The 17463-nt window shown below is 40.7% G+C and overlaps 1 long non-coding RNA gene across 1 annotated transcript; it reads left to right on the top strand.

The window, feature by feature from the left end:
- Nucleotides 1–627: 627 nt before the first annotated feature.
- On the top strand, nucleotides 628–14381 carry LOC115898763. Its single transcript, XR_004058441.1, has 2 exons — nucleotides 628–1058; nucleotides 14024–14381. It is a non-coding gene; the product is annotated as an uncharacterized LOC115898763 (long non-coding RNA).
- Nucleotides 14382–17463: the final 3082 nt, after the last annotated feature.

Here is a 17463-nt window from a genome sequence, read left to right as displayed (position 1 = left end):
TGGGTTGGAGATGCTCTCTTTCTCTCACCTCTGAGCATTTGCCCAGCTGTACCCCTTGCAGAAAATGGCTGCGGGTACCAGGCGAGGTGTTCCCTGGGTGGCTGCAGCAACCGTTATTGTAGTGACCTCTGGGAGAAGATGCACACCTTCCCACAGGGAGTCCTCCTTAGCCAGAGCTGGGCTTTGCAAACCTTTTTTCCTCAAAGAAATATATTTTACATATCTTTCGAGGATATATGTAGGTGGCAACATATATATTTATTTCTGTGAAAGAATACCTACCCTTAGTTTGCATGATTCACTCTGATACCCTATTCAACTTCTATTCTACTATTTATGTTCTGTTAAAAGAATTCTTTTCGAAACCAGCCTGGCCAACAGGGTGAAACCCCGTCTTCGCTAAAAATACAAAAAAAATTAAAAATTTAAAAAATTAGCCGGACGTGGTGGTGGATGCCTGTAATCCCAGAACTCTGGAGGCTGAGGCAGGAGAATCGCTTGAACCCGGTAGGCGGAGGTTGCAGTGAACCAAGATCGAGTCATTGCACTCCAGCCTAGGCGAGAGTCTCAAAAATAATAATAATAATGATGATGATGATAATGCCAGTCCTCACCCACTAAGTTGGTTTCGGGTTGTAATTAGCAGATCTCTGGAACCATACTGCCTTAACCAAGCCAATTTTCCTGCTGTCCTGCTGTTACCCTAGGGCTGCTGGAATCGTGTTTTGAGGTGCTGCCTCAGATTGCGCAATGCAGTGAAGTGGAAATTTTAAAACGTTCATCCTATTCGTTCTGTCATCTGACGTCTAGGCAGGCTAAAGACTTCTCCAACATCCCTGCAGCCCACCCCTCTCCAATCGACACCACCCCAAACACAAGTACCAGTTCAAAGTACAGTCCTCAGTCTCACCCAGGACTTTCTGTGTTTTGTTGCTTAGATTTTATTGCTGATATTGTTGTTTTTTCTTTCTTTCTTTTTCTCTAATATAATTTTCCAGAGTTGATTTGGGAAGCAGAGAACAGCAGCCTAAATTTGACTGTAATTTTGGCAGCTACAGGTAAGACAATAAATTGTAAGTAATTTAAGCAGAATTGACATTTTTACCATGTTCTGCTCCTGATCAATGAATATGTTATGGTCCTCTACTTATTTCAAATTCCTTTTACCTGAATCTATCAGTATACTTTGATAGTTTCCTCTAGAAATACCTTATACATTTTTCTTAGGGTTCTTTTTTGGTAATTCTTGGATTTTGTTGCTATTGCAAATGGCATATTTTCTATTAATTGTTCTAATTAATGGAAATTAATTAATTCTAATAGTTATTCCTATTGTGTGGCAGAGAGTTTGATTTTGCTATAGTAATCTGTTGTACACCTTGTTCTGAAAACCCATTCACTTGGATATTCCACATGCCTTTTTCTTTTAATTCTCAAGAATGATAAGGGTATTATCACTAAACATTATGTATTTTTCTTATATTCACGCCCTTTATTTATTATGATACTTATAGCTCTGACTTTGTGTCTCAGTGATGATTTAAAACGTAGAGATAATAGCCTACATCTACTTCTTGTTCCGGCCTTTAATGATAATTCTTTGAACTTTTCACATTTGGTTGCTGTCGATTTTTGGAAATGAATGTTCTCTTTCAATATAGGTTAACTAAATATTTTTACCATGAACTCATATTGAGTTTCTTCCAAAAGCTTTTCCTGTACCCATTGATGTATGTGATCAAATTTTTTCTCCTCTATTTTGTATGTAAAAAATTACAGTGAGACTTTTTTTTTCTAATGTTAAATCATGTTTTCTTTCCTTGGGCAGAGCTTGTTTGTTCATTTAATATTCTACTAATTTACATAAATTACATATTTGCTGCTATGTAAGAGAGCTTGTTTATGTGTTTTTTCCATCGGGAGTCGGGGGTGGTCCTCATCTGATTTTTGAATCCAGGAGGGTTAATCTGGGAGAATGAATTGAAGAATTGTCTATATTTTGCGTGCTTTGGAAGAGTTGAGGTAAGATGATGGTTAGTTTTCCTCGATCAGGCGGAATCAGCCTCCAAAGCTGACTAACCTGGAACGTTTGAGGGTGGCTTGAGCTTTCAGTATTGTAGTTTCAGTTTGTGTCATTTAATTCAAGTTTTCTTTTTGGATCAATTTGGTCATTTATTTATTTTATTTCTACAAAATAGTTTCACTTAGGATTTTATTTCTACAAAATAGTTTCACTTAGGATTTTATTTTTAATGGCATGATATTTACGAGAAAAAACGTTTTTATTTTGTTTTTGTGTGTGTGTGTGTGTGTGTGTTTTATCAGGGAAGCCTCACACATATAGAGTAATAGAGAGACTAACATGATGAACCCAACATACCTGACACTCAGCATCAACAACTTTAAATACACGGCAAATCTGGTTCCAGTTAGACACTCACCTACCTGCATCTCAGTTGCTGGAATAATGTGGAGCAAATCAAAGACAGCATACCATTTCATCTCTAAATAATTCAATATTCATTTTTAAAACATGAGGACATTGTACCCAGCCATACCCCTTGCAGAGAATGGCTGCGGGTACCAGGCGAGGTGTTCCCTGGGTGGCTGCAGCACCCGTGATTGTAGTGACCTCTGGGTCACAATCACTACAAACAAAAACCCAATACAATTCTCATTTCTGAAAAATTAAATAAATGATTATGAAATGTTCAATTGTTTTATGCACTTATCTGGAAGACTTATACTTTATAAAAATTTGTTTCTTTGAATGAGTACCCAAAAATAGTATTACGTAGTGATTTTTTGTAATTAAATCTTTTATCACCTGTAGGTCCCCTCCACATGATCTGTTTTCTTGCCATTGCTTCGTTGTTGTTGGAAAGAAACAGATCTTGTGTTCTTTCCAGTTTTCCATAGTCTGGATTTGCAACACTGTGATGTCCTTTATCATATTCTTTAGCCCTTAATTTCTAGGGCTACAAAATGCCCCAGGGTCATCAGATTTATTCCCTGCCCCAGTCGTAAATAAGCCATTTCTCCAAATATCTGGTTCCTTTCAATGGGAAGTGGTTCTAGAAATCTACTTCTGGGTGCTAGGTGTACTCATTGCTACTTTTGCTTTTGGTGTTTAATTTAAAAGCTCTTTAACAAACAAAGTTATGTAAGTTTTATCTTATGATTTCTTATAGAAGTTGTATAGTTTTTGCATTTTGCATTAGGTCTATGGTGTATTTTGAGTTAATTTTGTGAAATACCTAAGGATTTGTCTAGGCTATTTATTATTATTTTTGTTTAGATACCCAGTTGTTCATATACCATTTGTTGGAACAACTATACTTTCACCTTTATTGCCTTTGTTGTAAATCACCTGATTATATGTGTGCAGGTCTATTTTGGGGCTCTATTCTGTTTTTTTAATCTATGTGTTTTTTTATCCATTCACCAAATGAAATACATCTTGGATGCCCCTGTTTCTGGTGATTATCAAATAAGCTATTGTATACATTAATATACAATTTCTTATGTAGACATAAGTTTCCAAATTAGTTGGGTAAATACCTAGGAGTAGGATTGCTGAATCTTATCATAAGACTGTTCAGTTTTGTAAGGAGATGCCAAACTGTCTTCCAAAGTGCCTGTACCATTTTGCATTTCCACCATTAATGAATGAGAGTTTCTTTTGTTCCATATCTTCACCAGCAATTGGTCTTTTTTTATTATTATTGTAGACATTCTAATTAGGTGTGTAGTGGTATCTCATTTTAGTACACAATTTTCTAATGACAAAGGACGTTCAGCACTTTTGTTACACTTATTTGCCATCTGTATATCTTCTTTGGTGTAGTGTCTGTTCAGATCTTTGACTGTTTTCATTTATTTCTATCGTCGAGTTTTAAGAATTTGTGTATATTGTAGAGACAAGTTCTTTACCACATATGTATACTACAGATGTTTTCTCCTAGTCTGTAGCTTCTGTTTTTATTCTCTTAACACCGTCTTTTGAACAGCATACGATTTTTATTTTAATAAAGTCCAACTTGGCAAATTTTTCTTTCATCGATGTTGCTTTTGGTGATAAATTTAAAAACTCACCACCAAACTGAAAATTATATAGATTTACTCTTATGTTTTCTTACACAAGTTGTATGGATTTTGCATTTTGCATTAGGTCTATGATGTGTTTTGAGTTAATGTTTTTGAAATATGTAAGGATATGTCTAAGTTATTGTTATGTGTCTATAGATGTCCAATTGTTCAGGCACCATTTGTTGGGAAAACTATAGTTTTACCATTATTGCCTTTGTTGTAAATCACCTGACTATATGTGTGCAGGTCTATTTCTGAGCCCTATCCTGTTTTATTAATCTGTGTGTCTATTCTTTGCTGATGCTTGTGTCCTCTGTCAAATTCATATTTTGAAGCTTTCGGCCCCAGTATGTCTGTATTTGGAGGTGGGGCCTCTAAGGAAGTAATTAATGTTAAAAGAGGTCGTAAGGGTGGGGCCTTGATCCCATAGAATTAGTGTGCTTATAAGAAGGGACACAAGAAAGCACTGTTGTGCTTGCATGAGACCTCTCTCTCTCTCTCTCTCTCTTTCTCTCTCTCTCTCTTTCTCTCTCACCCTTCCTCCCTCCCTCTCTCCATGCACATACACAGAAGAAATGCCAAGAATGGATGTAATGAGAAAGGGCCGTCTACAGGACCACCTCCAGTCCTTTATCTGTGACTTTTAGTCTCCAAAACTGAAAAATAAATAAATTTCTGTTGTTTCAGCTACACAATCCATGGCATTTTGTTATGGAAGTCAAAGCTAACTAAGACATAACCCCAGGGAACAAATTTTTCTTCTGTTTTCTTCTAGAAAAAAAGTATTTTTGACATTTAGGGCTATGATTCACTTTGAGTTACACTTTTATATGGGGCAAGGCATGTGCAATGGTTAGTATTATGGGTCAACTTGTCTAGACTATAGTATTCAGTTGTGTGGTCAAACACTAGTCTAGATGTTTCTGTGAAGGTATTTTGTAGATGTGATCAGCGTTTAAAATCAGTTGATTTTAAGTAAAGCAGTTTACCTCCATAATGTGGGTGTGCCTCATACAATCAGTTGAAGGTCTTAAAAGACCAAGGTTTCCTGGAGAAGGAATTCTACCACAAGATTGGAACATAAAAATGCTATGTCAGTTTCTAGCCTGCTGGCCGACAGGCCAGATTTTGGATGTATCAGACCTCAGAATCACCTGAGACAGTTCCTTAAAATATCTATCCTTGTCTTTCTCTCGTTCCCTTTTTGCATGATAGATAGATAGATAGATAGATAGATAGATAGATAGATAGAGGATTGAAATTTAGTTTTGCATGTGGATATCCAATTGTTCCAGACCCAATTGTTGAATACACTATAATTTCTCTCCTCTACTCTTCATTTGCATCTTTATCAATAATTAGTTATCTATAGATGCATATACATGTGGATTCATTCCTGGACTTTATTCTTTTCTGTTGATGTATTGCTGTAATTATGACAGTTCCACACTATACTTATCATTGTTAGTTTACAAGCCTTGAAATGAAGCAGGGTAATCCCTCCAATTTCGTTCTATTTTTTAAAGTTTTCTTTAGCTATTCTAGGGCCTTTATACTTCTGTATGAATGTTAGAGTCAGCCTCCCAATTTCTATTTAAACATTTCTGGAATTTGGATTTGGATTGCACTGAATCTTTCAAAAACCTTGGGGGAAAGTGACTTCTTAATATTCAGTCTTTTGACTAATGAATAAAGTTTATATCGCTATTTACTTAGTTTCTCATTAAATTTATCACTGTAATGTTTTATAGTTTTCAATGGACAGATCTTATACATCTTCTGTCATATTTATCCATTTAATATTTGTTTTAAATTACATTGTTTTGTCTCAATTGCCAATTGCTCATTGCTAGTATAAAAACACAGGTATAATGACCTATATCCAGTGCCATTGCTAAACTCTTATTAGTTCTAGAAGCATTTTTAAGATTGATAGAATTGTCTGCATATGCTCTTATTTTCTGTAAATAAAGACAGTTTTACTTGTCTTTTTCCAATCTGAAGGCCTTTTTTGAAAAACACTTATTACACTGGACAGAACCACAGGTACAGTGTTGATCTATTCTACTCAACACTACCTGTTCCATGAACTCATCAGTTTTAGGTTGTATTTTTCTACAATGCAAACATCCTGCATGATTTCTGACAGGTGAAAATCTGCCTCATTCGCCCTACACTGTTTTTTTGTTTTGTTTTGTTTTTTAATTTATTTTTATTATACTTCAAGTTCTAGGATACATGTGCATAACGTGCAGGTTTGTTACATATGTATACTTGTGCCATGTTGGTGTGCTGCACCCATCAACTCATCAGCACCCATCAATTCATCATTTATATCAGGCATAACTCCCAATGCAATCCCTCCCCCTTCCCCCCTCCCCATGATAGGCCCCAGTGTGTGATGTTCCCCTTCCCGAGTCCAAGTGATCTCATTGTTCAGTTCCCACCTATGAGTGAGAACATGCGGTGTTTGGTTTTCTGTTCTTGTGATAGTTTGCTAAGAATGATGGATTCCAGCTGCATCCATGTCCCTACAAAGGACGCAAACTCATCGTTTTTTATGGCTGCATAGAATTCCATGGTGTACATGTGCCACATTTTCTTTTTTTTTTTCTTTTATTTTATTATACTTTAAGTTCTAGGGTACATGTGCATAACGTGCAGGTTTGTTACATACGTATACTTGTGCCATGTTGGTGTGCTGCACCCATCAACTCGTCAGCACCCATCAATTCATCATTTATATCATGTATAACTCCCCAATGCAATCCTTCCCCCCTCCCCGCTCCCCATGATAGGCCCCAGTGTGTGATGTTCCCCTTCCCGAGTCCAAGTGATCTCATTGTTCAGTTCCCACCTATGAGTGAGAACATGCGGTGTTTGGTTTTCTGTTCTTGTGATAGTTTGCTAAGAATGATGGTTTCCAGCTGCATCCATGTCCCTACAAAGGACGCAAACTCATCCTTTTTTATGGCTGCATAGTATTCCATGGTGTATATGTGCCACATTTTCTTAATCCAGTCTGTCACAGATGGACATTTGGGTTGACTCCAAGTCTTTGCTATTGTGAATAGTGCCGCAATAAACATACGTGTGCATGTGTCTTTGTAGTAGAATAATTTATAATCCTTTGGGTATATACCCAGTAGTGGGATGGCTGGGTCATATGGTACATCTAGTTCTAGATCCTTGAGGAATTGCCATACGGTTTTCCATAATGGTTGAACTACTTTACAATCCCACCAACAGTGTAAAAGTGTTCCTATTTCTCCACATCCTCTCCAACAACTGTTGTTTCCTGACTTTTTAATGATTGCCATTCTAACTGGTGTGAGATGGTATCTCATTGTGGTTTTGATTTGCATTTCTCTGATGGCCAGTGATGAGGAGCATTTTTTCATGTGTCTGTTGGCTGTATGAATGTCTTCTTTTGAGAAATGTCTGTTCATATCCTTTGTCCACTTGCTGATGGGGTTGTTTGTTTTTTTCTTGTATATTTGTTTGAGTTCTTTGTAGATTCTGGATATTAGCCCTTTGTCAGATGAGTAGATTGCAAAAATGTTCTCCCATTCTGTAGGTTGCCTGTTCACTCTGGTGGTAGTTTCGTTTGCTGTGCAGAAGCTCTTTAGTTTAATTAGATCCCATTTGTCAATTTTGGCTTTTGCTGCCATTGCTTCTGGTGTTTTAGACATGAAGTCCTTGCCCATGCCCATGTCCTGAATGGTATTACCTAGATTTTCTTCTAGGGTTTTTATGGTATTAGGTCTAACATTTAAGTCTCTAATCCATCTTGAATTAATCTTCCTATAAGGAGTAAGGAAAGGAGCCAGTTTCAGCTTTCTACTTATAGCTAGCCAATTTTCCCAGCACCATTTATTGAATAGGGAATCCTTTCCCCATTTCTTTTTTTTCTCAGGTGTGTCAAAGATCAGATGGCTGTAGAGGTGTGGTATTATTTCTGAGGACTCTGTTCTGTTCCATTGGTCTATATCTCTGTTTTGGTACCAGTACCATGCTGTTTTGGTTACTGTAGCCTTGTAGTGTAGTTTGAAGTCAGGTATCGTGACACCTCCAGCTTTGTCCTTTTGACTTAGGATTGTCTTGGCAATGCGGGCTCTTTTTTGGTTCCGTATGAACTTTAAAGCAGTTTTTTTCAATTCTGTGAAGAAACTCATTGGTAGCTTGATGGGGATGGCATTGAATCTATAAATAACCTTGGGCAGTATGGCCATTTTCACGATATTGATTCTTCCTATCCATGAGCATGGTATGTTCTTCCATTTGTTTGTGTCCTCTTTTATTTCACTGAGCAGTGGTTTGTAGTTCTCCTTGAAGAGGTCCTTTACATCCCTTGTAAGTTGGATTCCTAGGTATTTTATTCTCTTTGAAGCAATTGTGAATGGAAGTTCATTCATGATTTGGCTCTCTGCTTGTCTGTTACTGGTGTATAAGAATGCTTGTGATTTTTGCACATTAATTTTGTATCCTGAGACTTTGCTGAAGTTGCTTATCAGCTTCAGGAGATTCTGGGCTGAGACGATGGGGTTTTCTAAATATACAATCATGTCATCTGCAAACAGGGACAATTTGACTTCTTCTTTTCCTAACTGAATACCCTTGATTTCTTTCTCTTGCCTGATTGCCCTAGCCAGCACTTCCAACACTATGTTGAATAGGAGTAGTGAGAGAGGGCATCCCTGTCTTGTGCCAGTTTTCAAAGGGAATTTTTCCAGTTTTTGCCTATTCAGTATGGTATTAGCTGTGGGTTTGTCATAAATAGCTCTTATTATTTTGAGGTACGTTCCATCAATACCGAATTTATTGAGCGTTTTTAGCATGAAGGGCTGTTGAATTTTGTCAAAAGCCTTTTCTGCACCTATTGAGATAATCATGTGGTTCTTGTCTTTGGTTCTGTTTATATGCTGGATTACGTTTATTGATTTGCAAATGTTGAACCAGCCTTGCATCTCAGGGATGAAGCCCACTTGATCATGGTGGATAAGCTTTTGGATGTGCTGCTGAATCCGGTTTGCCAGTATTTTATTGAGGATTTTTGCATCGATGTTCATCAGGGATATTGGTCTAAAATTCTCTTTTTTTGTTGTGTCTCTGCCAGGCTTTGGTATCAGGATGATGTTGGCCTCATAAAATGAGTTAGGGAGGATTCCCTCTTTTTCTATTGATTGGAATAGTTTCAGAAGGAATGGTACCAGCTCCTCCTTGTACCTCTGGTAGAATTCAGCTGTGAATCCATCTGGTCCTGGACTTTTCTTGGTGGGTAGGCTATTGATTGTTGCCTCAATTTCAGAGCCTGCTATTGGTCTATTCAGGGATTCAACTTCTTCCTGGTTTAGTCTTGGGAGAGTGTAAGTGTCCAGGAAATTATCCATTTCTTCTAGATTTTCTAGTTGATTTGCGTAGAGGTGTTTATAGTATTCTCTGATGGTAGTTTGTATTTCTGTGGGGTCGGTGGTGATATCCCCTTTATCATTTTTTTATTGCATCTATTTGATTCCTCTCTCTTTTCTTCTTTATTGGTCTTGCTAGCGGTCTGTCAATTTTGTTGATCTTTTCAAAAAACCAACTCCTGGATTCATTGATTTTTTGGAGGGATTCTTGTGTCTCTATCTCCTTCAGTTCTGCTTTCATCTTAGTCATTTCTTGCCTTCTGCTAGCTTTTGAATGTGTTTGCTCTTGCCTCTCTAGTTCTTTTAATTGTGATGTTAGAGTGTCAATTTTAGATCTTTCCTGCTTTCTCTTGTGGGCATTTAGTGCTATAAATTTCCCTCTACACACTGCTTTAAATGTGTCCCAGAGATTCTGGTATGTTGTATCTTTGTTCTCATTGGTTTCAAAGAACATCTTTATTTCTGCTTTCATTTCGTTATGTACCCAGTAGTCATTCAGGAGCAGGTTGTTCAGTTTCCATGTAGTTGAGCGGTTTTGATTGAGTTTCTTAATCCTGAGTTCTAGTTTGATTGCACTGTGGTCTGAGAGACAGTTTGTTATAATTTCTTTTCTTTTACATTTGCTGAGGAGTGCTTTACTTCCAATTATGTGGTCAATTTTGGAATAAGTGCGATGTGGTGCTGAGAAGCATGTATATTCTGTTGATTTGGGGTGGAGAGTTCTATAGATGTCTATTAGGTCCGCTTGGTGCAGAGATGAGTTCAATTCCTGGATATCCTTGTTAACTTTCTGTCTCGTTGATCTGTCTAATGTTGACAGTGGAGTGTTGAAGTCTCCCATTATTATTGTATGGGAGTCTAAGTCTCTTTGTAAGTCTCTAAGGACTTGCTTTATGAATCTGGGTGCTCCTGTATTGGGTGCATATATATTTAGGAGAGTTAGCTCTTCCTGTTGAATTGATCCCTTTACCACTATGTAATGTCCTTCTTTGTCTCTTTTGATCTTTGATGGTTCAAAGTCTGTTTTATCAGAGACTAGGATTGCAACCACTGCTTTTTTTTTGTTCTCCATTTGCTTGGTAGATCTTCCTCCATCCCTTTATTTTGAGCCTATGTATGTCTCTGCATGTGAGATGGGTCTCCTGAATACAGCAGACTGATGGGTCTTGACTCTTTATCCAGTTTGCCCGTCTGTGTCTTTTAATTGGAGCATTTAGTCCATTAACATTTAAGGTTAATATTGTTATGTGTGAACTTGATCCTGCCATTATGATATTAACTGGTTATTTTGCTCGTTAGTTGATGCAGTTTCTTCCTAGCCTCGATGGTCTTTACATTTTGGCATGTTTTTGCAATGGTTGGTACCGGTTGTTCCTTTCCATGTTTAGAGCTTCCTTCAGGGTCTCTTGTAAGGCAGGCCTGGTGGTGACAAAATCTCTAAGCATTTGCTTATCTGTAAAGGATTTTATTTCTCCTTCACTTATGAAACTTAGTTTGGCTGGATATGAAATTCTGGGTTGAAAATTCTTTTCTTTAAGAATGTTGAATATTGGCCCCCACTCTCTTCTGGCTTGTAGAGTTTCTGCCGAGAGATCTGCTGTTAGTCTGATGGGCTTCCCTTTGTGGGTAACCCGACCTTTCTCTCTTGCTGCCCTTAAGATTTTTTCCTTCATTTCAACTTTGGTGAATCTGGCAATTTTGTGTCTTGGAGTTGCTCTTCTGGAGGAGTATCTTTGTGGCGTTCTCTGTATTTCCTGAATTTGAATGTTGGCCTGCCCTACTAGGTTGGGGAAGTTCTCCTGGATGATATCCTGAAGAGTGTTTTCCAAGTTGGTTCCATTTTCCCCCTCACTTTCAGGCACCCCAATCAGACGTAGATTTGGTCTTTTTACATAATCCCATACTTCTTGCAGGCTTTGTTCATTTCTTTTTCTTCTTTTTTCTTTTGGTTTCTCTTCTCGCTTCATTTCATTCATTTGATCCTCAATCACTGATACTCTTTCTTCCAGTTGATCGAGTCGGTTACTGAAGCTTGTGCATTTGTCACGTATTTCTCGTGTCATGGTTTTCATCTCTGTCATTTCGTTTATGACCTTCTCTGCATTAATTAGTCTAGCTGTCAGTTTTTCCACTCTTTTTTCAAGACTTTTAGTTTCTTTGCGCTGGGTACGTAATTCCTCCTTTAGCTCTGAGAAGTTTGATGGACTGAAGCCTTCTTCTCTCATCTCGTCAAAGTCATTCTCTGACCAGCTTTGATCCATTGCTGGCGATGGGCGGCGCTCCTTTGCATGGGGAGATGCGCTCTTATTTTTTGAATTTCCAGCTTTTCTGCCCTGCTTTTTCCCCATCTTTGTGGTTTTTATCTGTCTCTGGTCTTTGATGATGGTGACGTACTGATGGGGTTTTGGTGTAGGTGTCCTTCCTGTTTGATACTTTTCCTTCTGATAGTCAAGACCCTCAGCTATAGGTCTGTTGGAGATTGCTTGAGGTCCACTCCAGACCCTGTTTGCCTGGGTATCAGCAGCAGAGGTTGCAGAAGATAGAATATTGCTGAACAGCGAGTGTACCTGTCTGATTCTTACTTTGGAAGCTTCCTCTCAGGGGTGTACTCCACCCTGTGAGGTGTGGGGTGTCAGACTGCCCCTAGTGGGGGATGTCTCCCAGTTAGGCTACTCAGGGGTCAGGGACCCACTTGAGCAGACAGTCTGTCCGTTCTCAGATCTCAACCTCCGTGTTGGGAGATCCTCTGCTCTCTTCAAAGCTGTCAGACAGACTCGTTCGTGTCTGCACAGGCCTCTGCTGCTTCCCCTGTTGTTTTTTAGCTGTGCCCTGTCCCCAGAGGTGGAGTCTACAGAGACAGGCAGGTTTCCTTGAGCTGCTGTGAGCTCCACCCAGTTCGAGCTTCCCAGCGGCTTTGTTTACCTACTTACGCCTCAGCAATGGCAGGCGCCCCTCCCCCAGCCTCGCTGCTGCCTTGCGGTTAGATCACCGCAGACTGCTGTGTTAGCAATGAGGGAGGCTCCATGGGCATGGGACCCTCCCGGCCAGGTGTGGGATATATTCTCCTGTTGTGCCCATTTGCTTAAAGCGCAGTATTGGGGTGGGAGTTACCCGATTTTCCAGGTGTTGTGTGTCTCAGTTTCCCTGGCTAGGAAAAGGGATTCCCTTCCCCCTTGCGCTTCCCAGGTGAGGCGATGCCTCACCCTGCTTCAGCTCTCGCTGGTCCGGCCTCAGCAGCTGACCACCACCGATTGTCCGGCACTCCCTAGTGAGATGACCCCAGTACCTCAGTTGAAAATGCAGAAATCACCGGTCTTCTGTGTCGCTCTCGCTGGGAGTTGGAGACTGGAGCTGTTCCTATTCGGCCATCTTGCTCCGCCCCTCCCACCCTACACTGTTAAAATCCAAGCCTGGGTACTACACCTGCTGAGATAAGCATGACCCCACAGTTGAAACAAGATTCATAAGATATCCAGTGGAGGAAGTGTATTCACTGAAGTTTGACAGCCTGAAAGCAGTGATTTCAGACTGGGAAAAACTGAAACCCCAGGAGACTGGGAAACCCCTGTGGACACTGGGAAAAGGAGGTACAATGGAAAAGTTCCCTGGTAGTAGCCAAGTGAGTGGTCTTCAAGATGTATAAGAGAAATTTTTAGGAGGAAAGAATGGTGATTCACATCTACACATAGACTTAAATACAGCCAGATTATCTTGGAGAGATTTCTGGTAAAATAATAATAATAATAATAATTTTTTTAAAAACTGGATAGTGGTGAATGGCAGGAGAAAACAGAAAGCAGCATTGAAATGGAGTGACCTGAGGGAAAAGCTTGGAGGAATAATTCTCTCCGTGCCATGTCACCCACCCCAGTTGAACATGGGAGGAAAGGAGCAGCACTATCTGTTTGGGAAAGCTCTTTAGCAGTTCTAAAGAAATGCCCCTCTTTTCTTCAACCAGACCACTCTGGCTTCCTCCTCATCCTTCCGTCCCCTCCTCATCCTTCCTCCTCTCCTCCTCTCTCTCCTCCCCACTCCCTCCCACGACAATGTCCTGAAGGTGGTTTGTGATATCTAAGCCCTTCTCCCCGACAGGGCAACCATTGGCTAAGTAGTAGCTTGCTGAACTAATCATAGCTCAGGGGTCTCGCTCGTCATTGTCCTGGGAGGGGTATGTATAGGGAAACCAGGCAGCCTGGAGTAGACAATTGAGAGACGCTGGCGAAGATGACCAGGAAATGACAAGCCTCCAGCCCAGTTTTGGAACAATTACCTGCCATCACCAAAGTGGCAAGGAAGAGGAAAGCCCCCCTCTCAACCTAGATCCAGAAGCCCTATCAAGATAAATGAACCACCTGGGCTCCTCCCTTTCTTGACCCTGACTCTTCTCTCCCAAGACTCCTGCCCTGTTCTCACCTAGCACAACCCTCACCTCAGCCCATGCCTTTCTCATGAAGCCCCTGTTCCCACCCCTCCTCCATCCTCTTTCCCCAAACCAGTGCCCTTCTGAGATCTCCCTGTTGTTCCAGATTCCCAAGACAACTAAGAAGGGAAAAGGAACCCTTCAAGGAAGTTCCAGGAAAAACGTCTCTCCCAAAAAGACCACTGCTTCAGGAAAACCTGAGGAAGGGAGTGGGCCAACAGTATCCTGCCATTGTGACCAGCTGAATGAGGAACTCCATCAAAATAGCCACAGCAGGACCAAAACAGTGAGGAGACCTCTACCTTCTTCAGTGTCTCACTGAGCAATCAGTAATTTCAGGGCAAGCTGAGAGGTCTCCAGAGGTCTAACCCCAGAAAAATAGCCAAAAGGGTCTAGAGTACATTTTACACCCCACAAGGTGTGCCCCATGGTGATCAAAATAAAATAAACCTGTTGTAAAATGATGTGTGGGTCTGTGTGCTCTCTGATGGTGGGGAGTGAGGAAGGAGGAAAGAGGTGGGAGTTTGGGGAGGGAGGGGAGTGGGGTCCTTTTCAATTTCTTTAAATTCTACTTGCTCTTCTTTCTTTGGTTTCCTAGGGTGGAAATTTTGGTTATTGATTTTAGATATTATTTTCTAATATAAACATTTAAAATATGCTATAAATTTCCCTCAAGGAAATACTTTAGCTGAATCCCACAGATTTCTGTACATATAGTTTTATTTTCATTCGACTTAATGTATTTTTAAAATTCTCCTAAGACTCCCTCTTTGGCTCATAGGGTATTTAGGAACATATTTTAAAATTTCCAATATTTGGGCATTTTTCAGACATCTTGGTGTTTGATTTTGAGCTTAATTATATTGTGGTCTAAGAAGATGCTTTATATTATTTCTATTCTTTTCAATTTGTAAGGTTTGTTTGATGGCCCAAAATACCATATATCTTGGTAAATATTTCATGCACACTCAAGAGGAATGCTTATACTGCTATTATTGGATGTGGGTTTTTTTGTTTTTTGTTTTTTGTTTTAATTTTTAATTAGGTCAGAGTAGTTAATGGTGCTGTTCAGGTCATGTATATCCTTCCTGGTTTTCTGCTTACTTTTTCTCTGAAATACTGAGAATAAATTCAGAGTTTTGAAAAATATAGTCCCAAGAAACCACAACCACAGTGAAGGTGCAAAATATATTCATCATCCTAAAAAGTTTATTCCTGTTATTTTGCTGCCAAACCAACCCTTCAGTAAAAGTGACCCGTGGTGAGCTGAAGTGAGCATCTGCCAACCATGAACACTTTCCCTTACAACAGAGGCAGGTAGGCACAGAGAGGGGCAGTTACTCTCACACACACACAGGATCCAGGAAGAAAACCAGATCAGTAGTGTCATAGAAGGCCAGCTTGCTGGCCTGGTCACAGGATGCCCCTCCCTTTCTTGTGCACTGCCTGCCTTTACGTCTGGCTCTGCCTTCCTGGCCTCCCTGGCTCAGATGAGTGACTCATTCCTTCTGCAGTTATGATCCAGGAATTTCAACCTTGCCCAACTCTCAGCTGCTTCCTTAGCATGACCCGACTACTGCTTCCTGACTAAGGCAGAACATCTAGTCTGCTTTATACACCAGACATCTGGACTTTGGTCCTAAAGATTTCCTGAGGAAGGCACATCAAGAACAAAGGCACTAACCTTATATTTCCTCACCCAAATGCCACATGGGAACCACAAGTGACAGGCTGTTTGACATCTTGTAGTCACACTCTGAGGACTTGGGTGTTGCAGACAAAACGCTTGGTAAGAGCTGGTGAAGGAAGATATTTTTCCACTAGTTTCTCTGTCACTCTCTTTTCCAGCAGCCCCTAAAGCCACTGCCAGATGCAAGAGTCTCATGCTCTGCCACATTGTAGCTGAGCCACAGTGATCCTCTCTGGGCACAATGGGGATTAGGAACACAATATGGTGAGGCACTTATAGATGACAGTCTTAACGGCTTGCTCTATTCCCATTTTTCTGCTAAAAAACTGAGTCCCCAAGGAGGGACTAAGACATTGAAGCTAACATCTTATGGTTTCCCAAGCTCTTTAATATATACTATTGGAAGAAAGGCAAAAGGAGGCTCTTATTTCCATTTTTGGAAATCAGAATCCTGGAGTTCTAGTTGGTAAAGTGTCTTGCCCAGGGTAAGTGGCTTTTGACGTTTCCGCTGCCCTGTGAAACCTTTTTCACAACTGGCATAGTGGCTCAACTGGGCCAGCCAGAGCCCTGCTCCTGAGCAGCTGTGAGTATCCCGTGTTCTTTACAAAGAGCACTGTACAGCAAGGAATATCTGTTACTGTCAAGTAGAATAGCCGGCAGAACCAGCAAGAACCTTTGAGGTCCTCATTCTATGGAGGAAACTGAAGACCAGAGACAACAGGGTCTTGTCCAAGATCACAAGCAAATTCGTAAATGGCAGCGCTGAGCTGCTATTGCCTGGCAGGCTTGGGATCATCCAGGGAAAACGTGGCTGTTCCCTGTGGTTTCACCTGCCTATGTGTGCTTCTAAGAGTGTGTCACTATTCCCTCATTGCCCCTCCCTCTCTCTGCATAGGCCATGTGGATTGTCCTGCCAGCCTCTCTTCACCCATGCAGGGTCAGTGCTACCGGTTACTACAGTTCAGTGGCCAGGCAGAGGACCTTGTGGTCTCACAGATCCCAAGATGACTGGAGGAGGAATACCCTGAGAAGTCCCAGGATCAACCTTTGTCTTCCTGATGGAGAGCCCCACCCATCGCTTCTCCTGCCTCTGGTCTCTCACTGACTTGGCTTGAATCCCTCACTCTTGCTCCAGCACAGGCCCTGTTTTCCCTGCCTTCTATGCCTCTGGGGATTTATTCATAGCACTTCCATCCTCCTCTCTCAGACTCATCTTTCCTTACCACCAAAAGCCACAAGTTGGGAGGCTGGGCCCTCTTCTCAGTATGTTTCTGTGTACTCCATGAGTCTTCCCCAAAGTTTTGAGAGGTCCAGGTTTCCACGCTCAGGAATAGAGGCTCAGAAAAATGAAGTAACTTGCTGCAAGTCACACGGACACTAAAGAGTAAAACCAGGATTGGAACCATAACTTGGATTTCAAAGCCTGGGCTCCTGCCACTGCACATGAGCCTCCCTCTCTGGGTGGCCTGAAGTCTCCTGCTAGGAGTGAGGAAGCAATTGTGGCATCATGGTGATGGGACAAAATGAGAATCAGAATACCTGGATTGCTTCCAGTTCCAGCTTGGCCCCTTGCTGCCTATGCAGCCTTGCCACAGCCACCTCATCTTTCTGGGCCTTGGTTTCCCAGCTATATAGTGTGGACTACTTTGCAAATCCTTTCTAGACTTCGGTCAGTCAACATATCTTTAGTGCACACAGATTTTGTGCTAGATTGTTCCAGGCACTAGGGAACAGTTACATAAATTCTCAAGGAGCTCATAGTCTATTGAGGGTGGAGGGTTAGAATACATAAATAAATGACCAAAGTAGATTATTCCATGCTTGCTGAGTGCTACAAAGAAGATTCACTAGGAAAA

This window comes from Rhinopithecus roxellana, chromosome 7, assembly GCF_007565055.1.
Source record: "Rhinopithecus roxellana isolate Shanxi Qingling chromosome 7, ASM756505v1, whole genome shotgun sequence".
Taxonomy (NCBI): domain Eukaryota; kingdom Metazoa; phylum Chordata; class Mammalia; order Primates; family Cercopithecidae; genus Rhinopithecus; species Rhinopithecus roxellana.
This window is presented reverse-complemented; position numbering and strand designations above follow the sequence as displayed.